Below are 24,426 nucleotides of genomic sequence, written 5' to 3'. Positions count from 1 at the left end.
CCCAAGGCAATGAAAACAAGTTCTTTAATTAGTTGATAGTATCACAGACAATCCACATTATAAAATACTTCCAGAGACATAGGCTTGTTACTACTGGAAGATGGTAGCTCTTTCTATTCCTATGCTAATTATCTCTGTCTGCACCAAGAGGTAATGAACTTCTGTGGGGGAAGGAGGGTAATGTAATTTGTTTTATGAGCAATCTTTTCTCAAGCACATTGTCTAGGATAGTGAGCATTTTCAGAAGCCTCCCATAAGCAGCATAAAAGGAACAGGTTTTGTGGTTGAATTGATAAAGCAGCAAAAATTTTCACCCCAACTGCTATAGAAATTGTTTTCAAGTGGCTAAGTTATTTCATCCCTTTGTTAACATTTCAAAGGAGCTCTCTAGATAATAGAGGCCCTTCAGGATCTAAACCCTCAGACGATTTTCAATTCAATAATTAATATATTCATTTCTTAGTACTAATAAAAGCTCCACATGTTATTCTAGGCCAACCATTCTCTTCTTTTATTAAGCCAGGCAGTGTGATGGTGATTCCTTGTTGGTACTTTGAATGGGTTGAGACATACATAACATATTGGTAACACTAACTTCTGAGAGTGTTGTTAGGCACAATTAGATCACTAAGTCTCACCTGAAGAACACAATAATTTATCAGTGGATTCACAGTTTGTGTATACTGCTGGGAGGTGGTAGAATTGGGGGAGGTGGGGCTTGATTATTATCAGTAGGAACATGTCCTTGGGGGCTATATTTTGGTCTGGACCCCTTTTGCTACTTTCTCATGCAAAAGCCAGATTCAAACTTATTCTTACCAAATTTCATAGGAAACACACACATGTGACTCATGGACATAAAGGATTACACTCCCAAATTAAAGCCATCTTCTCTGCTCCACTTTCCATACTGATCTTTAAGGTTTAAAAACACTGTGTGTGTCTCTGTGAGGGTATGTGTGCATTTACATATATAAGTGCCCAAAAGAAGGTTAACACCTACAGGTGGAATTACAGGGCTTCTCATGCCCTACCTGACACAAAGGGTAGAAACCTCTCAATTTGATGGAGTCCAAACAAATCCACCCCCCCAACAAGTTATTTTTCCTGGGTACTCATCATAACAGCATTTGGCTTTTTCTTTGTCTAGTTGACCTGAATCCCCTGCAAAACCCAGTATTCTCTAAGGCAGTAACTCCTTACAGTAGTAACTGAGCAATCAAAGCTACATTGCCCTTGGGGCTCTGCCTTCTTGACATAAGCCTTTCTTGGAAGCAGGGAAGAATGAAGGGTTGTCTATGGATGCCTCACAGTGACAGCCTGGATGTTGTATATTTCATTTGCATTACATGTCACTGGCTATAAGAGGCCGCATGCCTTGCTAAACTGAAAAGTGACTGGAAAACACATCTTTCATAAACTGAAAGAAGAAATGTAAATGTATCAGGTATTGGTGAGCGTTGCCACTAATAAATGTCACTATTTCACAGTGTATGCTTGACAAATATGGGAGATATATTCAATTTCATGCACACACACATAATTGATTGATTGATTATTGATTGCTTATGTTTCTGTTTCTATCCTTCTTCCTCTGAGAGGTCTAAAAATCTAGGATAAGTTGTAGGGTGAGTGGATTATGCCACCAGACAGATAACCTAGTAAGACTGAAGCAGGTTCAATCCCCCAGGAATTCTCATAATTGAGAACAACAGACATTAGACCCAGCACCTGGCCAGGATCTACTTGTCCTAGACCATATAACCACATAACCACAACATCCCATTGAGAAGACCATAGCAACTGATCATGTAGCTGATGAGGCTCCAAGGATTTAGCCAATGAGCTTCCCTTCCTGGGCATCCCTTCCTGCAAAAGATATTCAATCCCTTGTTTACCCTGAGTAAGACATATGCATTCATGTCTGCCATGAATAGAGTTCTTTGGACAAGCAAGGATCATGACTTGCATCTTCATCAAGGATCACCGTAGGAGGAGGCCTTAGTCATAAGAGCCCTGTCTAAATCTCCCAGAGACAGGCTTCTCTCTTTCAGCCCATCAGAATTCTCAGCACTCATTCACAACTAAACCAGATTTCACTCTGTCCAGGGCTCAGTCATCTCCTTTCTGCCCTTCTCAACTCCTTGAGGTCTCCAGCAGTGTCTAGGTACACAGGATGTTGAGAAACACACCATCTGTTCTAGCCCCCTCCCAACCCCGCTGTTTCTCACAGAGGAAACATGGGCTGGGACCCCCTCTCTTGGATTCTTTCTGCCTTCCCTGAGGGACATGTTGGCAGCACTCAGGAATCCCTATGGCGAGGCAGATAAGCTACCATTGTTCCCTTAATCTAGTTTGAGTAGGGAAGAATAAGAAAAATGAGGGACAGATACAGTAGTTCACTGTTCTTACCGTGAGCTGACAGGATGTTTCCTGACATAGCTCACAATTTGGAAAGGGCTCTTTCTGTAGTGTGCTGTGTATAGACTTTGGCATTTCTCTGTGACTGGTGGATTGCTTACTGGCAGTTCTTACCCATTCTATTGTAAATATTTATGGCTCCTGGTTGTCACATTCACGTACATTTCTACCAGTCTTCCTGACAATGAGTTGTAGATGACAAACTCACCTCTTCTCTAGTTCAGATTAAACACACATTTAACCTGTCAGTACAATAAATTATGTCTCAATGGAAGCTACCTTTATGATGCCACTTTGCCCCATACTCACTGTTAAGCTTAAACATAAGATTTGAAGTTTTCGATGTTAAATTATGCTCCTGAGTCTTTTGCCTGCATGTGTGCGCATGCAGCTGAGTACACATGCCCCTAGAGGCCAGGACAAGGCATAGAATCTCATGGAGTGGAAGTTACTGTTCATCATTGGTGCTAGGAGCTGTACTTAGGTCCTCTGGAAGAACAGCAAACCAATGAGCCACCTCTCTAGTTACAACTTTACAATTTTAAATTCCTCAGTCTGTGGTCTGGATAGATGTCTTAGTGGTTGAGAGCAGTGCTGTTTTTACAGAGATTTGAATATGCTTGTGGGAGACATGCAGACAATTGTAACACCAGTTCCAAAGGGTCTGATGCATTTTTCTGGTTTCTGCTCAAGGCATATATTCAGGTAAAATGCTAAAATACACAAAATAAAATAATTTTTGGAAAACATCTTCCTATTTGCACCAGATAACTGTCTTTTGTATTCAAAGTTTCAAAATACATACAGAAAATGGTAAGTTATTCTATCTTTAAAAGGTAAAAGAATATACTTTAAATCTTTTACTATAAAGAGATGATGTCCCTTTAAGGAAACAACATACCATAAATAAGTAAGGGAAATTTTATGTGTTGATTAAAAACAAATTAAAATGTAAACCAAGGTATCTGATTGGTCCTTCTAGAGCCTTTAATACAGGCTTACTACTCTCACATGCTTTTCTTTCCTAACTCACAGGAGTCAAACAGGAGCCAGAGCAGTTAACAATACATGAAATCAGTTTTCTTCTTAATAGTTGGATTTTCATTACTTCATAGTAGATTTTTCATTGCCTACAGGAAAAATTAAAAAAAAACGTTTATTTTAGTACAAGAGATTCTATTTGAAATTTGGTTTACATTTCTAAAACTGTTTAGTATTAATGGTTTCCAAATATTGTCTACTTAAAAAGCATATGGTTTCTCATTTAAAAATCTGGCACAGGAGGGCTGGGGAAATGGCTCATTGAGGCAAAGTGCTTGGTGTGTGAGTGTGAGCACCTGATTCCATTCCCCAGAGCCCACATTCAAGTCACATACGTGTGTCTGTAATCCTAGGGATCCTATAGGGATATGGAAGTCAGAGGCAGGAGAATTCACAGAAGCTCTTGTGCCAGTTAACTTGGACTATGCAGGGGAAGGATAGCAAAGAGATCATGCCTCAAACAAGTTGAAATGTGGGATCAACCAGAGGTGGTCCTTTCCTAGCATGCATGCACACTGCCATTCACACATAAAAATGTGCAATGTGTGCAAGTGCACACACACACAGACACACACACATACACACATGCAGACACACACACACACACACACACACAGACACACATGCAGACACACACACAGACACACATGCAGACACACACACAGACACACACACACAGACACACATGCAGACACACACACAGACACACACACACACACAGACACACACACAGAAACACACACGGACACACACACAGAGACACACACACACACGGACACACACACACACACACACACGCATATGCATATCTAATGTCTGGGCCACATTGTAAATTTATTTTAGGGTTTCTGAAGGTAGCCCTTAGAGACAATTAAAAATATATATATATATAATTTAATTTTATTTGTAATTCTTTTTTTATACTCCATATTCCATCCTCTGACCCTCCCCATCCACTCTCTAACTGCTCCACATCCTACACCTCTCCCCACTCCACCCAGTCTCCACTTGGATGCTGCCAGCCCCCATCCCACTTGATCGCTAAACTCCCTGGGGCCTCCAGTTTCTTGAGGGTTAGGTGCATCATCTCCGAATGAACACAGACCTGGGAATCCTCTACTGTATGTGTGTTGGGAGGCTCATATCAGCTGGTGTATGCTGTCTGGTGGTCCAGTTTTTGAAAGATATCGGGGGTCCTGATTAATTAAGACTGCTGGTCCTCCTACAGGGACACTCTTCTTTCAGCCTTCCCTAATTCAACAACAGGGGTCAGCTGCTTCTGTCCATTTATTGGGTGCAAATATCTGCATCTGACTCTTTCAGCTGCTTGTTGGGTTTTTGGAGGGCAGTCATGATAAATCCTTTTTTGTGAGTGTTTCATAGCCTCAATAATAGTGTCAGGCCTTGGGACCTTCCCTTGAGCTGGATCCCACTTTGGGAATGTCGCTGGACCTTCCTTTCCTCAGGCTCCTCTCCATTTCCATTTCCATCCCTGTAATTCTTTCAGACAGAAACAATTATGGGTCAGAAGTGTGACTGTGGGATGGCAAGCCCATCCCTCACTTGATTGAAATAGCATTACATCACTTTCCCCTTTCCTCCCTCCTGCCCTCCCATCTACCCTTCTCCACACTCCTCCTGTTTTCCCCTGTCAAACTGATAGTCTTTTTTCCCTTTATTATTGTCACACATATATGTATATGTGTGCGCATGTACACAGGCATATATAAGTACAACATACTAAATTTATTTATATTGTATATATGTATATGGTTTCAAGTGCACTACTTTGTTTTGGACAACCAATAAGGAGGTACCTCCTTGAGTGAGGCTAATTCTCCTTCTCACAGTAGCCATTAGCTTCCTATAGTTTTTTGTTAAGGGTGGGACCCTGCAAATCTCCCTCCTGCCACATTAGTATGTCTGTTGGTTTTGCCATTTTTTCAGTCCTGTTTATGCTGCCATCTCGAAAAGAGACTGTTTCACAGCAGACTTCCTGATATTCTGACTCTTCCAATCTTTCCAGCACCTCTTCTTCAATGTTCTCTGAGTCACAGATGCAGGAATTATAATCCTGACATATCCTCTCTGCCCGGGCTCCCAGCAATCTGGATCTGTCTATCTCCGTATTGTTTCCTGTCCTGCTTTTTTCTGTAAAATAGGCTTCTTTAATGAGGGATGGCAACTATACCTATCTGTGGGTATAAGGATAAAGCTTAAAATGAAGTGAGGAATTAGGCCAGACTAGCAAAATAGCAGCAGTTGGTTCTTTTCTAAGGTCCATTACCTCACTAGGCTTAGGAAGGGGGTTTCCAGTACTAGGCATGATTCCCTTCTGTTGAGTGGGCCTTAAGTAGACACAATTTGTTACTTTATTCCAATGTGTAACCACATCCAATATCCCATTTTATATTATTTATCTTGCTGGCTATGCCTTGTCTTCATTGGTGTTTATTTTCTTAAAGGATTGTGGCATAATAGACATTATATTTGATCTTTATTTTCATTTTCTGTGTAATGCTTTTTAGAAGCTGGGAATTTCCTAAGAGATGAGATACCTTTATTATGCAAGTGTAGTTCCTTTGGTAGATAGCTTTAGGAAGATCTGCTACTTGATTAAGAGGGTTGGGACTAAATAATACTAGTGAATTTTGTATTAGATTTCTACAAACAGAACCTATATAATTAGATATATATGTATGTTTAAGTCTGTACATATAGAGTTAGATGCTTCATGTTTCTGCCATCCATGCTTCCTAACATCTGGGCATGTCTCTATAGAGCATTTCACCATGCTCTTCTCTTTAAGAACTAACCTATAGGACCAATTTATAAGTTCATGAGTGTCATCCCTCCTACAAAAAGTATCTCAAATATCAAATATAGTTTTGGGAAAAGAATAAAAACATAGTATACATTTGTTGAAGAGGTAAAGTACAAGATGGTGACATTGAAATATGAACTGTCAATAATTACTAGGGGAATTACTAAAGTCACCCCTCAAGGTAGTTACAGGTGTTTCTGAAGGCCAAAAAAGGGGCATATGGATGCGTGCTTATACAACCTAGTCTTTCTTTTCTTATCCTATGTAGTGTACATGGTTGTGTGTATACATATAGGTATATAGGGTTTGTGCAGTTCTCTCCACATATGTGCATCTGAATACCAAAAAATGACATTAAGTATTTCCCTCAGTTGTTCTCCACCTTATTTTGCAAGATGGATTTTCAGTGATCTTGCATCTCATCTCTTCAGGTAGACTATCTATCGTGCACATTCTTGCAATCCTCCTGTCTCTGTGTCCATAGCACTGGGATGACAGACGTGTGCTGCTGGGCCCAGTTGTTTACATGGATACTGGATGTCTGAATTCAGGTCCTCATGCTGGTCTTTTCTAAGCAATCTCCTAAGAACTCGTGTGTGTGTGTACATGTGATATAGTGTTCATGTGTTATATAACAATCTTTGCATGTGTATATGTGTGTACAGTTTTGTATATATGTATATGTGTGTGTGTGTCTGTGTGTGTGTGTGTGTCTGTGTAGTGTACATGTGTTCATGTGCATGTATATGTGGAGGTTAATGTGCATGTGAGGTCTCCTTAGCCCCCATAATATAGTCTTTACTATTAGGTAATTACCATGTAGCTAGAAAACTATAATAAAGCCATGGAATAAGCAAAATTTTGTTATTAAAAAAACTACTAGGGCATTTGGATAAAAACTGTTTCTGTGAGCATGCACAGGAAACATGACAGTTTATTTCCTAAAATCTTTTAAAGGAGACTTTCAGGATGGACAGTTGAGACATCCTTGAAAAAGCATTCTGTTATCTTGACACACATTTGTAAGGTGGTTATACTGAGCTCACAGTTGTACTCAGATGGCAATTTACTTTTACTGTCTTAAAATTTTCCAGGGTAAATCAGTACACTTGGCTGATTTTAAGCCTGCATCTTTTAAAGTCAAAAGAACAGTGGTATTATTTGTGTGGAAAACGTGACATGACTTTTATAGTGTCAAAGCTATTTAAAGTTCTGAAATACAACTATTCTATTTATCGGCTTTCCCTTTAGAACTAGTGCATAGCCCATGCCAGCTATTGTAGTGTGCCTTGGATGGGATGCCAAGATGTAATCTTAACAAAGATAAATTGAAGTCTCTCATCAGATATTGAACAGCAACATGAAGGAAATTGGTTTCCTTTAATCTTCTTCATAAGGAGGGAATCTCTTTATAGGCAAATAAAGATTTTGCCTATTGATTGATACTTTTCTGATGATGAACTTACATGTGTATAGGCTAAACAATATAATCTGTGCATATTGAACATCCATTTTCAGAATAACTCATCACAAATTACTACTTGAACACATTAAGTACCACAACAGCACAATTCATACCTTCTTTTACTCATCCTAGTGGTATCATTCCTTCATGTAGATTTCTAAAAAGATCTCTTTATTTTATATGTGTTTTATCTGCATGAATGTGTGCTGGTGCCTGAGGAAGCCAGAAGGTGTGAGATGCCCTGAAATAGGAGTTTCAGACAGTTGTTAACCTCTATATGAAATTGAATCTGGGTCCTCTGAAACAACAGCAAGTACTCTTAACTGCTGAGCCATCTCTTCAGTCCTCCTTTATGTAGGTGTTAGGCATTTATAAATGTATAAATAATTCTTACCATTCAAACAAAATATCAAGGACATCAATTTATCTTAGGATTTGTGGTAGCCTGCTATGGGCTCACACTGTGCTTGTCATAGTGGTAAGAATTTTAGTCTAAGGAAATTCCATTGTCCTAAGCAAATGGATGCTTGGGAAATTGAAATCATAAAATGAGCAAGAATTGTTTAGCTCCCCTTTCCCATCTCTTGTATCTATGTTTATTGATGCATTTTGAATAAAAGTCCTGAAGGTAGATGGAAGATGTACCTCTAAGAAGACAATGGCTGCTTCTTAGGGTTACATACAGTCTTTTCTGTAACCACATATTCTAATTATATTTATTATTACCAAATGTTTAGAAAAATATCTAATTCACACTACATATTGAAAAATAATATCCTTGGTGGCTTTATTTCATAGTTTCAAATTTGACCTAGGGTAATGCATTTTACTATATTAGTGTCATAGTCTTTTAGAATCTACAATGTTTTTCTTCTCCTTTTTCTGTTTTTCTTGTCCCTGATATTTAAAAGTATAATTCTGTTATTATGTTGATGGTTCCTCAATTTGGACTTGTAGATCATATATATATATCTACATATCTTAGGATCAGATTTAGAAATTATTTGGTCTAGCATACCACTGAATGGGTGCTAAGCCTTCTCAGGTCACCACTGGTGCTATGACCTTCTGCGTTCATGATATAAGAAGACATAGAATGTTGGTTGGTCCTAATGCTTTTGAGATAGAAAAACACATTAGAGTTTCACTTTCTAGCTCTTTTCTCTGTGTAAAAAAAAATCCCTAATGCTTTCACTTCCTCCTATATGTACCACCATTTTTTTGTCATTTTGTCACAAGAGCCTGCCACTGCTTTTAACTTATAAAGAGTCAATCAATTCAAAATGAATTTTACTGGTATACTTATTCTATTACATAACTTTGTTCTGTGACCCACCAGGACTTCTGCAGAGTAATATGCTCTGAGATGTGCAGTGATATCAGGACCTGGATCTTTTGAAAACAGGAATAATCCATATACATTTTGTTTATTAGAAAAAAGTAGCAGATATAATTGCTTTGCTGTAGAAAGTATATTTAAATAATTCAGAAAAGAGACAAAATACACGTCTGTTCTCTTGTTCAGCTTTCTATTAAAAAAATGTACTGTCTGTCTCCTGCCCACAGTGTATATTATACAATGACACTTCAGAGTATTATCCTTAACCTACACAAGCACAGTTGTTTGGATCTCTGGGGAATACAGCTTTTCTACTATTGCCCTCGAGGAATTATTATTAACATTCAAACATAAAATGCTAACTGCTTGAACTTTAAGACTAAAGGAACAAATCATATGTGGAACATACTCACACACATGCACGTACACATAAATTTATTTCTTGCATTGTAATTCATCAGAGAAATTTACCTTCATAATTAATGTAAAGACACTAAGTGATTATACTATGAACTGAAGAGTGCTGTTGTCTTCTGTTCTTCACACGTGAGGTGGTTGTGACCATCTTAAAATCTGAGCAGCTACAATTACCCAAATGAGAGGCCCACAAGACTAGGTCTACTGATGTAGCCTCACAAGAGTAAGGAAGGACAAGGTGGCACAGCATAAGTTGGGTACATAAAGCAGGTGCAAGAGGTCCACCATTTCTTAAGGATCTGTAAGTGGCTTGCATCTTGGGCCTGAGGCAAAGAGACTCTTTTTCTTTTTTCTTTCTTTTTTTTGTGTGTGTGTAAGTTATCTATCTACAAATTGTCCATACTGTGGCAAATAACTCCTTTTCCACCATATAAGTAATCCTAGTTACTAATTACTTCTAATACATCATTTTATCAAACTAGATTTAGATGGGATCATCATTTCTTTGTCATTGGTGTCTGATTGGGGTTATTGTGTAGCTGTTTTTTCCTAATTGAAAAGTCTGTCATGGAGCAGGAGAATTCTAAGTCTTGAGAGGCTCACTAAGTTTGCAAGAACCTTATGAGATCCATTTCTAAGATGATACAAACAGTAATTGGTGGGGGAGAAAAGAATCATTGGTAGGGCTACATTCAAGTTGGTTAGAAAGCTCCAGAGATGCAAGTTTAAAGAGTTTTCATCCATGTTGGGGTGGAGCATTTTCACTGATGAGGCCTCATGACAGCCCTTCATACTAAGTAACTCCTATAAACTCACTGGTTCACAAAGCTAAATGAGTGAAATTATTTCTACAGCCTGTCATTAGTGTCCCATATGGGGTACTTTCTTCATGTTTCTTCCAAAATGTGAATGCTTTGGCCTGTATGGGGACCAAGGAAACCAAGGATGAATTGGGGGAAGACATAATGGGGTCTCTGTGAAGAGTAATGGGACATCTATCCAAGAACCACCTGGTAGAGCATCTGTGTGGCCACCTTTCCCCATGTGGTATAGGCTGTGCCTCGTTCTTGTAGAGGCAGTTTCATTGTCCCTGTTCTGGGTGATAAGGCATGCAACCAATACTGATCCACCAGAGAAGAGAACATTCTTGGAGGGAATTGTGATGCAGCCACATTCCTTTCTCTGGTGTTGGGTAGAATTTTTCCTTGATGGACATGGTCTACTATATGAGTATAGTGATATCTCACCAATGAAGATGTGATGTAGACCATAATGTATCCCTTAGAGTAGTGTGTGGGGGACAGCATCAAAGCAGCCTTTAGCAGCCATTGTGAGACTTTTCTGTGGATAGTGAAGCACGCAACTGAGGCTCAGAAGTCTGTCCAGAAAGAATCTGTCCTTCAGAGGGAAGAATTAGACTTAGAAAATTAGAGATGTGGATGCTAATATCTTTGTTAGCTTCTAACATGGTAGAAGAGATAAGAAAATGGGAGAATGAGATGCAAGTATTGTCTTGCTCTTTTCTACAACTAGAAGGGTTAAAAGGAAAGAGTGAAGTTATATCTGTGCTAAAGACTTTCTTGAGATCTAAAAGCTTGCACTTCATTGGCAGAACTGGATGATTAAAAAGGGAAAGGTCAAGGCAGAACTGATAGAAAAGAGCCTCCAGGAATGATCAGTAATAAGGAGGAAGGGTAAAATCCATGATTTAGTGTGCAAACTTGGACCTTCATAATGGCTGAGGAGAGAAAACTGAATCAAGGCATACTCTGTCTGTACTTGAACTTCTTGAATTGGGCGAGACTTTTAAACGTGAAGTGATGAAGCCTTGCACAATGTAGCATGTGAAGCTATGGGAAATAAAGGTGAGTGAAATCAGTCTGAGTGCAAGGGAAACAATGAGAGTAGTAATATAACATCTAACCTAGAGGCAAAGACATTGTGAGGAAAATCAGTATATAATGGAGTGATTCATATGAGCCATTGGAGACATTTATTGATAGCAAAGACTTGTAGACCTCAGAAGAAGGAAAGGCACCACTAAGGGATTTGGGTATAGAAAAGGTGGTATTTGATGCCTAATCTACTAGTCTGGCTAGGACTGTGCTCACGTAAGAGCTAAGAAAGGAGTTCACCTGGAAGAGTCATAGGTACTAACATGGGCACTCATGATGGTTGTGTTGATTCCATAGTGGGTCTCTTATACCATTTTTGGGGTATAAGAGACTCTGCAGTATCTGAATGGTTTAAAAAAAATGAAATCCAAGCCAAAGAACTAACAAGGTGATGAGAATATGGGAGCAGCAAATAATGGAATCAATATGGGTTGCCTCAAGGTGAGTGTGTCTGTATCAAGTTGGAGTCCTAGAGAAGAAACTGATGGGAACCAAAATCCTGTACTTATGAGCCTTTGGAAGAGGATTTCAAACAGTGAATTAAAATTCACTGAAGGAGTTAAAGAAGTGAAAAAATAGGAACAGACCAATTATTCCCACTGTGCTTCCTCTTCTGAAGGAATGACATCTTTCATGGTGGCATTCACATCAGCTGCTCCTCTGCAAGTGATAACAATACAGAATAACCAGAAACTCAATGTTGAATGTGGACATATTAGCTCCCTGTTAATGTGCAAAACAGCTGAGCTTTAGTGGATACTAAAACTGAGCACACTTAACTCATAATAGCCACTGAGAGTATCAGGCATGGTAGGCAGAAGTAGATGGTCATGCAGATAAAATAGTATGGGTGGCAAAGGTTAAGCTTGTCCCAGGGTGTCAATTATATCCATTTCATTGAAGCATATTGTGTACATGTCTCCTCTGCCACACAATATCCTGGGTAGTATTGTAGTGCTGTAAAATCATATTCATACCATGCATGGAGACTTTGGTCTGAAAGTACAAACTTTAAAGGCTTTACTGCATGGTGGGTTGAAGTACAATCCTAGAAATTTTCTCATTCTTGGGGAGCAGTGATCATCAGCAGTGTAGGAAGCATGGTGGACATAATGAACTTGTAGAACAAATAAAATAAAAAGGGCAGAGGTTATTGTCAAGACTACTTCCCCAATAACAGCCCATTGGAGCTAATAAAGAAGACAGTTACTTATGGCTCAGGAAAGTGGATTCTAGAGCAACAAGTAAAGTCAAGTCCCCATTTATACTGCTGTAGCCAACATTACTTTTCTCAGAACAATTAAGAATCTGACAGGATCTTTTTCTGCCACATTTGTCCTTACTAATGTCTTTTTTAGTATTTCTTTGGCTTCTGAGTCCCAAGACCAATTCACTTGTAATGCCAACACTTCATTTTTCTGATCACTGCCTCAAGTTTTTTTCACACCCTATTTGTCATAGAATGGTGGTCTGGTACCTTGTCTTGTTTCCTGCCCATCTCAGTGAAAGGTCATATGACAAAGATGATTTAATGCTAACTTCTGAGTGTTCTACAGATTTAGATGACAATGGGAAGATCTATAAGTTCACCTAGAGGGGAATTAAGGTGAGTAATCAATCTATGAAAGTTGTAAGTACCAGTGAAAACCATAAAACCCTTGGGTATATTATGGATAATTATGACATGTATGGTATGGATGTGACAAGGTTAGCAAAAATATTCTACAACAGTCTTTGCCAATGAATATAACAATTATAGCTGTTTAGAAAACTCCTATGGTACTACAAAACCTTCATATCACATTTCATTCAAGTTGTTCTTCCTTTGCAGAACTTGTTGCAGAATTAAACACTGGGCTGGAGGGAAAAGCTAAAGAGGTGCTTTAACAAACTAGGATTTTTATATGACAGGCTAAACAGCTACATAATCTGTCTTAGTTAGGGTTTTTGTTACTGCAATCAAACACTATGACCAAAAAAACAAGTTCGGAAGGAAATGGTTTATTTCCACTGGCCCAGGGATGGTACCACCCACAATGGGGTTAGCCTTCTGCCATCAAGCACTAATTAAGAATATGCTTATAAATAAAGAAATGCTTATAGCCCACCTACCACCTGATACTATGGAGCCACTTTCTTAATTGAGGTTCTCTCCTCTTGTGTCACCCCAGCTTATGTCAAGTTGACCTAAAGCTATCCATCACTTTCTCCAACATCTCATTGACATTTTTGTTAGAGGTCACTGGAATCTCAGAGTGCTACAACTGTGACTGTAGCTGAAGCAACTTGAGCAAACAGTACCAATAGAATTTGGGTCCCAGTCATAGAGTCATAAGTTTGGTATACAGCACTTGAATTGTGATTGCTAGTTTTACCTATAACATCCATCACAGGTTTCACATTAGTGGAAGTAAAAGCAGCTTATCTAATTAAGGGTTGGGTCAATAACTTCTGGGCAAGTTTCTTCCTGGGATGGAAAATAATAAAACAAAACATTAGCAGCATATTTAAACTAAATACTAAACATATTTACGTACTAAAACATATTTACAGCAGTGAAGTATGTTGTTCATAACCTTTGACACTAATATCATGCTGTCTATGCTTGGGCTGGTGCCATTCAAGATGCTATGCCTTCACCAGTAATTGATAAATAGTCAAACTAGACAAGATACTAAAAGAGGTTTCTTATCCTTGCAGACACCTGGTATACTGATGACTCTAGTCAGGGAACCATACAGGAGGAATGAGTGGCTACAGCAATAGAAATAAACAAAAACATCATGTTTCTGGAAAAAGAGGAAAAGAATTGTTGGTGGCTTCACTTAAGAACTACAAGGATAATAGTAACCAGGAACTTCACCTCTTATGATACATTGAAAATGCTATTGTATTAGATGTCTGTCAACTGAAGAATGGATAAGAAAATTTGATACATCTGTACAATGGAATAGTACACAGCTGTTAAAAGCAAAGACATCATGAAATTTGCAGGCAAATGGATGGAATTAGAAAATATCATCATGAGTGTGGTCACTCAGGCCCAGAAAGGCAAGAATGGTAAGTACTCACGTATAAATGGACATTAGCCATAAAGTACAGTATAGACATGCTACTATCCACAGACCCAAAGAAACTAAATAACACAGAGGGCCCAAAGGAGGATGAATGGCTCTCACTCAGCAGGGGAAATAAAATAGACATCAGATCAGAGTGGGCATCTCTGGTACTAGCTAGAAACCTGGAATGGGGGGGTTTCTAGTAGTCTATGGGGTGATCTTAGCTGAGACTCCTAGCAGTGGGGTCAAGGGGATATGAACGCTGAAGTAGGCCCCTACACATTTGTAGTAGATGTGTAGCTTGGTCTTTTTTTAAATTTAGATATTTTGTTCATTTACATTTCAAATGCTATCCACAAAGCCCCTATACCCTCCCCCCGCCCTGCTCTCCAACCCACCCACTCCTGCTTCCTGGCCTGGCATTCCCCTGTACTGGGGCATATGATTTTTGCGATACCAAAGGCCTCTTCTCCCATTGGTGGCCAACTAGGCCATCCCTGCTATATAGCAGCTTGGTCTTTATTTGAGTTCCCTATCAACTGGAGTGGAGGTTGTCTCTGACTCTGTTGACTGCCACTCTGATAACCTTCCCCTAGCTGGACTGTCTGGTTGGACCTCAATGGGAGAGGATGTCCTGAAACAGCTTAGTCCTGCTGTAATTTGATGTCCCAGGGTGGGGTGGTACCCAAGGGAGGCTTCTACTTTTCTAAAGAGAAGGGATAATGGGGAGAGGGACTTGTGAGGGTGAACCTGGCAGGAGAAGAGAGAGGGGATTCCACAGTTGGGATGTGTAGTGGCTATTCCTGGTTGTCAACTTGACTATATTTGGAATGAACTACAATCCAGAATTGGAAGGCCTTATCTGGAGGCTTGGAGATAGAAGTTTTTGGTCTGCATCTTGGTATGGAGATCTTGAGGCATGGTGGCTATGGATTCCAGAAGATTAAATCTCCAAATTCAAGGTCATCTGGGATTAAAGGTGTGGTGGAGCACACCTTTAATCTGGGCTACACCTTCTGCTGGAGACAGCATAAGGACATTGGAAGAAGGGAGTCTTGCTCTTGCTCCTTGGCCTGCTTGCTGTGTGAGACTGAGTAACTGCTAGATCCTTGGACTTCCATTCACGGCTACGACTGAGCCATTGTTGGGAATTGAGCTGCAGACTGTAAGTCATCAATAAATTACTTTACTATATAGAGTCTATCCATACGTTCTGTGACTCTAGAGAACCCTGACTAATACAGGATGTAAAGTGAATAAACAAACAAACAAACAAATAAATAAATAAGTAAGAGGGATGATTTAGAAAAGGCTCCATAGTAAAGGGAGATCTCACAAGCAATGGATCAGTCATTGTTGACAATAAGTACAGAAGGAATTACAAAATAGAGGTCAACAGGAATCAATAGTATTGTTGGGGAAAATCCTTCTTTAGCAGCCCCAATATGGGGTCTTCTGGAATCACAAAAGCTAATCTGTGAGATATAAGCTTCTAATTTAGTGTTAGTTTTATTCCTTAATGTCTTGCAGCAAACACACATGGTATGCCTGGTAGTTTTCTATGTGGTAGTCTATACTCCATTTCTTATTCTCAGAGAAGAAGAAGCACATGGCCTAACTAAATATAAATAATTTGCTCTTAGGTACCTCTAGTGTCAACTCACTCAGTTCATGAATGTGTAACACAGAAGACATATATTAGAGTGGAGAAAACTAAGGACACTGACAGTCCCATGAAATGTTCCACTATTTTACATGACACTTCAAACATGAGACCTATTCTTAATTATAGGCAATGAAGATGGATGGTATCATGGAACAAATAAATGTATGTCATGTATATGGCCTGTACTGAATTGTCAGGTATAGCACACAGGGTCATTATCATTAAAGGGGTGTTCAAATATGTTCTCCAGTTTGGGTATTGGACAAGATTCTTCTAAGCAGTAAACAATGCTATTTCATTTACTCCACAGTCTTAGAAGGGCTACATTAATAGAGGGAAAGACTAGGTTGCCAAGCAACACTTAATTTAAATGAAGGGACTGTTCAGGCATAGAAAAGCTTCCTAAAAGCTACAAGGGTGCTGAATGAAAGTGTAGGTGACATGAGTCTACTCTCTTCCTACATGTTGTTAATCAGGAAGATGTTTGGGATCCTCAAAACAATACTGTTTGCTGTCACTGCTATTCCTTGCATGTCAGGATTAAATGACAAGACACTATTGCTGAAGACATTATATGTCTTGGGGCTAGGGCATGGAAAAATAAACATGAGGTTGAGCTAGAAGCTTTCATAGTGGCAAGAGACAGTATGCTCAAGCTGATGGAAGAAAATGTAACAAACAGCCTTGCTCAATCATGGACTCTGGGTTATATTAGAAGATGTGGATGCAGGTGTAATCATGTCATAATTGCTATGGGGCTGGGTGTAAAATTTCAAAGTAAAGAACACACATATGGTACTATAAGATAATAGAAGCATCAATGGCCGGGAAGGGCATAGCCCCCCCCCCCCAGGGGGCGCTGTTATTATTTTGTTAAATGGATATGTGCTTGATAAATTTCTAAGTATTTGTTTTAAAAAACTGTTGCTGTGCTAGCTTCAGCAGCATATATACTAAAATTGGAACGATACAGAGAAGATTAGCATGGCCCCTGTGCAAGGATGACATGCAAATTCGTGAAGCATTCCATATTTTTCCCACGCCACTATACCCAGCCAAACTTTCAGTTACCATAGATGGAGAAAACAAAGTATTCCATGACAAAACCAAATTCACACAATATCTTTCCATGAATCCAGCCCTTCAAAGGATAATAACAGAAAAAAACCAATTCAATGACAGAAACTACACCGTAGAAAAAGCAAGAAAGTAATCCTTCAACAAACCTAAAAGAAGACAGCAACAAGAACAGAATGCCAACTCTAACAACAAAAATAATAGTAAGCAACAATTACTTTCCCTTAATATCTCTTAATATCAATGGACTCAATTCCCCAATAAAAAGACATAGACTAATAGATGCTACATAAACAGGACCCAACATTTTTCTACTTACAGGAAACTCATCTCAGGGAAAAAGACAGATACTACCTCAGAGTGAAAGACTGGAAAACAATTTTCCAAGCAAATGGTCTGAAGAAACAAGCTGGAGTAGCCATTCTAATATCAAATAAAATCATCCTCCTGTCGCATCCACTCTCGACCAGCAAGAACGATACGACCACCAGTCCTTCTAACAGCAGTTTATTCAGCAAACTTCAGTCTTCATCTCTCTCGCTTCAACTTTATCTCTCTTTCTCCCCCAAACCCCGGGCCTCTCACTCTTATATACTCTCAGTCCCCATCCACTCACAGCCAATCAGGGCGGCAGGGGCATGTCTCAACCAAATATGGACTTGTTTAAACCACCAACATCATGGTGCACCTGTGCAGCTCTCACGATGGTCGTGGCTTATTTTCAGGTGTATGAGGAAGTCAGGTGCAAGTCATAAGACTTAGCTGCAGTCCCTGGCGCCTTCTTGGGACTGCTGCCACACCTGCTCCTCACATCCTCCAACCCAAAGTTATCAAAAAAGACAAGGAAGGGCACTTCATACTCAGCAAAAATAAAATCTTCCAAGAGGAACCCTCAATTCTGAATATCTATGCTCCAAATACAAGGGCAGCCACATTCATTAAAGAAACTTTAGTAAAGCTCAAAGCACACATTGCACCTCACACTATAATAGTGGGAGACTTCAACACCCCACTTTCATCAATGGACAGATCATGGAAACAGAAACTAAACAGGGACACAGTGAAACTAACAGAAGTTATGAAACAATTGATACCTACAGAACATTTTATCCTAAAACAAAAGGATATATCTTCTTCTCAGGACCTCATTATACCTTCTCCAAAATTGACCATATAATTGGTCACAAAACAGGCCTCAACAGGTACAAAAATATTGAAATTGTCCCATGCATCCTATCAGATCACCATGGAATAAGGCTGATCTTCAGTAACAACATAAATAATAGAAAGTCAACATTCCTGTGGAAACTGAATAACACTCTACTCAATGATACCTTGGTCAAGGAAGGAATAAAGAAAGAAATTAAAGACTTTTTAGAGTTTAATGAGAATGAAGCATTTCTATGAGGAAAACTCATAGCTCTGAGTGCCTCCAAAAAGAAACTAGAGAGAGCACACACTAGCAGCTTGACAACACACCTAAAAGCACTAGAACAAAAGGAAGCAAATTTACCCAAGAGGAGTAGACAGCAGGAAATAATCAAACTCAGGGGCAAAATCAACCAAGTGGAAACAAGAAGAAATATTCAAAGAATCAACCAAACCAGGAGCTGGTTCTTTGAGAAAATAAACACAATAGATAAACCCTTAGCCAGACTCACTAGAGGGCACAGGGACAGGATCCTAATTAACAAAATCAGAAATGAAAAGGGAGACATAACAACAGATCCTGAAGAAATCCAAAATACCATAAGAACCTTCTACAAAAGGCTATACTCAACAAAACTGGAGAACCTGGATGAAATGGACAAATTTCTAGACAGATACCAGGCACCAAAGTTAAATCATGATCAGGTTAATGATCTAAACAGTGCTATATCGCCTAAAGAAATAGAAGCAGTCATTAATAGTCTCCCAACCAAAAAAAGCCCAGGACCAGATAGGTTTAGTGCAGAGTTCTATCAGACTTTCAAAGAAGATCTAATTCCAGTTCTTCACAAACTATTCCACAAAATAGAAGTAGAAGGTACTCTATCCAATTCATTCTATTAAGCCACAATTATTCTGATACCTAAACCACAGAAAGACCCAACAAAGATAGAGAACTTCAGACCAATTTCCCTTATGAATATTGATGCAAAAATACTCAATAAAATTCTCGCTAACTGAATCCAAGAACACACCCAAACAACCATCCATCCTGACCAAGTAGGTTTCATTACAGGGATGCAGGGATGGTTTAATATATGGAAATCCATCAATGTAATCCACTATATAAACAAACTTAAAGACAAAAACCACATCATCATCTCATATATGCTGAGAAAACATTTGAGAAAATCCAACATCCATTCATGATAAAAGTCTTGGAAAGATCAGGAATTCAAGGCCCATACCTAAACATGACAAAAGCAATCTACAGCAAACCAGTAGCCAACATCAAAGTAAATGGTGAGAAGCTGGAAGCAATCCCACTAAAATCAGGGACTAGACAGGGCTGCCCACTGTCTTCCTACCTAGTCAACATAGTACTTGAATTCCTAGCCAGAGTAATTGGACAACAAAAAGAGATCAAGAGGATACAAATTGGAAAGGAAGAAGTAAAAATATCACTTTTTTGCAGATGATATGATAGTATATATAAGTGACCCTAAAAATCCCACCAGAGAACTCCTAAGCCTGATAAACAGCTTCAGTGCAGTACCTGGATATAAAATTAACTCAAACAAGTCAATGTCCTTTCTCTCCACAAAGAATAAACAGGCTGAGAAAGAAATTAGGGAAACAACACCCTTCTCAATAGTCACAAATAATATAAAATATCTTGGCGTGACTCTAACTAAGGAAGTGAAAGATCTGTATGATAAAAACTTCAAATCTCTGAAGAAAAATTAAAGAAGATCTCAGAAGATGGAAAGATCTCCCATGCTCATGGATTGGCAGGATCAATATAGTAAAAATGTCTATCTTGCCAAAAGCAATCTACAGATTCAATGCAATCCCAATCAAAATTCCAACTCAGTTCTTCACCGAATTAGAAAGGGCAATTTCCAATTCATCTGGAATAACAAAAACCCTAGGATAACAAAAACTCTTTTCAATGATAAAAGAATCTCTGGTGGAATCACCATGCCTGATATAGGGACAGACAAGTAGACCAATAGAATAGAAATGAAGACCCAGAAATGAACCCACACACCTACGGTCACTTGATGTTTGACAAGGGAGCTAAAACCATCTGGTGGAAAAAAGACAGCATTTTCAACAAATGGTGCTGGCACAACTGGTGGTTATCATGTAGAAGAATGCGAATTGATCCATTCCTATTTCCTTGTACTGAGGTCAAATCTAAGTGGATCAAGGAACTCCACATAAAACCAGAGACAGTGAAACTTATACAGGAGAAAGTGGGGAAAAGTCTCGAAGATATGGGCACAGGGAAAAAATTCCTGAATAGAACAGCAATGGCTTGTGTTGTAAGATCAAGAATCGACAAATGGGACCTCATAAAATTACAAAGCTTCTGTAAGGCAAAAGACACCATCAATAAGACAAAAAGGCCACCAACAGATTGGGAAAGGATCTTTACCAATCCTAAATCAGATGATATGATAGTATATATAAGTGACCCTAAAAATTCCACTAGAGAACTCCTAAACCTGATAAACAGATAGGGGACTAATATCCAATATATAAAAAGAACTCAAGAAGGTGGACTCCAGAAAATCAAATAACCCCATTAAAAATGGAGCTCATAGCTAAACAAAGAATTCTCACCTGAGGAATACAGAATGTCTGAGAAGCACCTGAAAACATGTTCAGCATCCTTAATCATCAGGGAAATGCAAGTCAAAACAACCCTCAGATTCTACCTCACAGCAGTAGGAATGGCTAAGATAAAAAATTCAGGTAATATCAGATGCTGGTGAGGATGTGGAGAAAGAGGAGCACTCCTCCATTGTTGGTGGGATTGCAAGCTTGTACAACCACTCTGGAAATCAGTCCGGAGGTTCCTAAGAATATTGGATCCCAAAATACCTCTCCTGGGCATATATGCAGAAGATGTTCCAACTGGTAAGAAGGACACATGCTTTACTATATTCATAACAACCTTATTTATAATATCCAGAAGCTGGAAAGAACCCAGATATCCCTCAACAGAGGAATGGATACAGAAAATATGGTACATTTATAGAATGGAGTACTATTCATCTATTAAAAAGAATGAATTTATGAAATTCCTAAGCAAATGGATGGACATGGAGGGCATCATCCTGAATGAGGTAACCCAATCTCAAAAGAACTCATGATATGTACTCACTGATAAGTGGATATTAGCCCAGAAACTTAGAATACCCAAGATATAAGATACAATTTCCAAAACCCATGAAACTCAAGAACATCAAAGACCAAAGTGTGACCACTCTGCCCCTTCTTAGAGTTGGGAAGAAAACACCCATGGAAGGAGTTACAGAGACAAAGTTTGGAGCTGAGACGAAAGGATGGACCATCTAGAGACTGCCATATCCAGTGATCCATCCCATAATCAGCCTCCAAACGCTGACACCATTTAATACACCAGCATGATTTTGCTGAAAGTACCCTGATATAACTGTATCTAGTGAGGCTATGCTGGGGCCTGGCAAACACAGAAGTGAATGCTCACAGTCAGGTATTGGATGGAACACAGGGCCCCCAGTGGAGGAGCTAGAGATAGTACCCAAGGAGCCAAAGGGCTCTGCAACCCTATAGGTGGAACAACAATATGAACTAAATAGTACCCCAGGAGCTTGTGTTTCTAGCTGCATATGTATAAGAAGATGGCCTAGTTGGCCATCATTGGGAAGAGAAGCCCCTTGGTCTTGCAAACTTTATATGCCTCAGTATGGGGGAACAACAGGGCCAAGAATTAGGAGTTGGTGGGTAGGGGAGTAGGTAGGTAGGGTCTGGGGGACTTTTGGGATAGCATTTGAAATGTAAATGCAGAAAATACTGCCATGCCCTCTGGTTGGGTCTGCTTGACAGGCTGAAAAAGTCTGTAAGCGCTCAAGGAAGAAAAGAGTTTCAATGAAGCTCACCTCCTGGAGTTTTGGTGTTCTCATTCACCCATATACTCATACTCTATTCCCAGGTTAGTCTGGTGTATGGATCTATGAGCTCTCTTTAAATATTTTATTATAAATGCCTTTTAAGATTAAATTCTGTTATAGTTAACCCTCCCCATAGTTCCAAGGTCCCAGAAGCCTGCAAGTTTGTAATCTGGCAGGAATGCAGAAAGGAAGTTACCTATTCAGTTACTAATTAAGCATTACAAAGACAGTAACTCTGAGCTGGTCTGCAAAACATTTACCAAGGACAGTAGCAATTCTCACCCAAACAAGGGGATAATAGAGCTAGGGAATCCCACTGAGACAGAGATCTCTACAGCTAGGTATAGTGAGCTTCACATTAGACGCAAGTTGGTATATTCTTCTGTAGACCCAGGAAATAAGGCGTTGGGGTATTGCAGTATTCATGATAAGGTCTGCTAGTGCAGAACCCCTGGTGGTGTGTTTAACAATAGACTAGTTTACACCTGGCTCCCTTCTTTTTCGGCAGCAGCCTGGTCCCCACCTTCTTTTGATGTATACATTCCTTTTGTATTGTGTCACTGTAACTTGGTGGGTTGTATTTTGCCTGGTTTCTTGTGATTTCTTTGGTATAAAAAGTTTGATGCTCGACCTGACACAATACATTCAGATTCTACACAATCTCGAGTGTTGGTCAGTCTGTCAATCGCCGATGCTTTGCCTACCTGCCCCAGAGACCTGTTCCACACAGACAAAGGGACCAAAAGGGTCTGCGGCAAAATACCTAATTAAAAACAAAACAAAACAAAACAAAACAAAAAAACAAAAAAACCAAGACAAAAACAAAAACAAACAAACAAACAAAAAAGTGTTGCTGTTATCAGTCTTGTTGGTAAAAGTTTGTTTTTGCCTTTGTCAACAATTGCTTCAAAGAATCAATTGGTCAAAGTATTAAAGATGTATGACTCTCACTGTGACATAATAACCCATATGTTTAGGGATAAAACATCTTAAATGGGACATACATCTGCATCAGATGCCAAGACTCAGGGGATATTCTCAAGAGCAAGGCAAAAAAAAAAAAAAAAAAAAAAAGTAACAAACTGGAAGAGGAAGGGAATGCTCTGGAATTCTGTTCTTCTAGGTTTGACACAGTCCTTGTGATGTTGAAATCAGAGTATCTGTGAACACTAACATTAAGCTTTTTCATAATATTAGGTCAAAAAATCCCTTTGTGTTAATGAAGCAAGGCTCACAAGGCCATAGAACATAGAGGATATATCAATGGCTGACAACTGCTGGTGGTAGGAGACTCTGCCAGCCCTATTGCTCATATTGGAAGTTGCTCATATTTCTGTGAAATGAAATTCAATTAAGTTCACTGGTTCACCAAGCTAGACAGAGCTGGAGTCATTTCTTTGGTAGGTCAACAGGTCCCTATCCAATATAATTATATTGTTTACTTCTCTTCAAGAACAATTATGCAATATAGAGAGACTTCCAAGACTTGAAAATATGTAGAGATTTGTATCTTTTTGATTTTTAGTTGATTTGAATTTATGTACCTGTAATCATATATAATGCAAGAAACAATATGGAGGTTTCACAAGTTGCTAAGTGGCTTAGGTTGAAAGCCCTTAGCTTAGCCTCTGTTGGTTCTGTCATTTCCAGTGGTATCCAGTAGAATAATATCTAAACTGTTGATATACAAAGCAACAATTTCAGGATTGTGCTAGTAGCAAATAATTACTGTTAACTACTGCTGGAGTTTGGATTTACAATGTCATTTCATTGCCCATGTGCTGAAGGCTTGATTAAGTTTGTGGCCCTGTTGATTGGTGGTGGAAAATTTGGGTTTTGGAGCCTTATAGAAGAAGGATAGAGAACTGGAGCATATATTTGAAGGACATGTTGAGACCCTAGCCTAACCTCTGTGTGTCTTTGTTTCTTTCTGTGCTCTGTATTGCTACAATGATATACTGCTCTGATAAAAGCCTGGAGGCAGGAAGTTTGTCAAATTACTTTTCACTACTGTGATAAAATATATAAGAAAATCAACTTGAAAGAAGAAATATTGATTTTGGTGTGCAGTGTTAGAGATTTCACCATTATTCTGGGTAGCATGATGTGTGGAGGGGCAAAGCTACTTATCT

The 24,426-nt window shown here is 39.1% G+C and overlaps 1 non-coding gene across 1 annotated transcript; it reads left to right on the top strand.

Annotated features, from left to right (window-relative positions):
• The first annotated feature begins 17,056 nt into the window (after window positions 1-17,056).
• Window positions 17,057-17,163, top strand: Gm22911. The gene has a single exon (XR_003949147.1). It is a non-coding gene; the product is annotated as a U6 spliceosomal RNA (small nuclear RNA).
• The last annotated feature ends 7,263 nt before the right edge of the window (window positions 17,164-24,426 follow it).

This window comes from Mus musculus, chromosome 10 (genome assembly GCF_000001635.26).
Source record: "Mus musculus strain C57BL/6J chromosome 10, GRCm38.p6 C57BL/6J".
NCBI lineage: Eukaryota > Metazoa > Chordata > Mammalia > Rodentia > Muridae > Mus > Mus musculus.
This window is presented reverse-complemented; position numbering and strand designations above follow the sequence as displayed.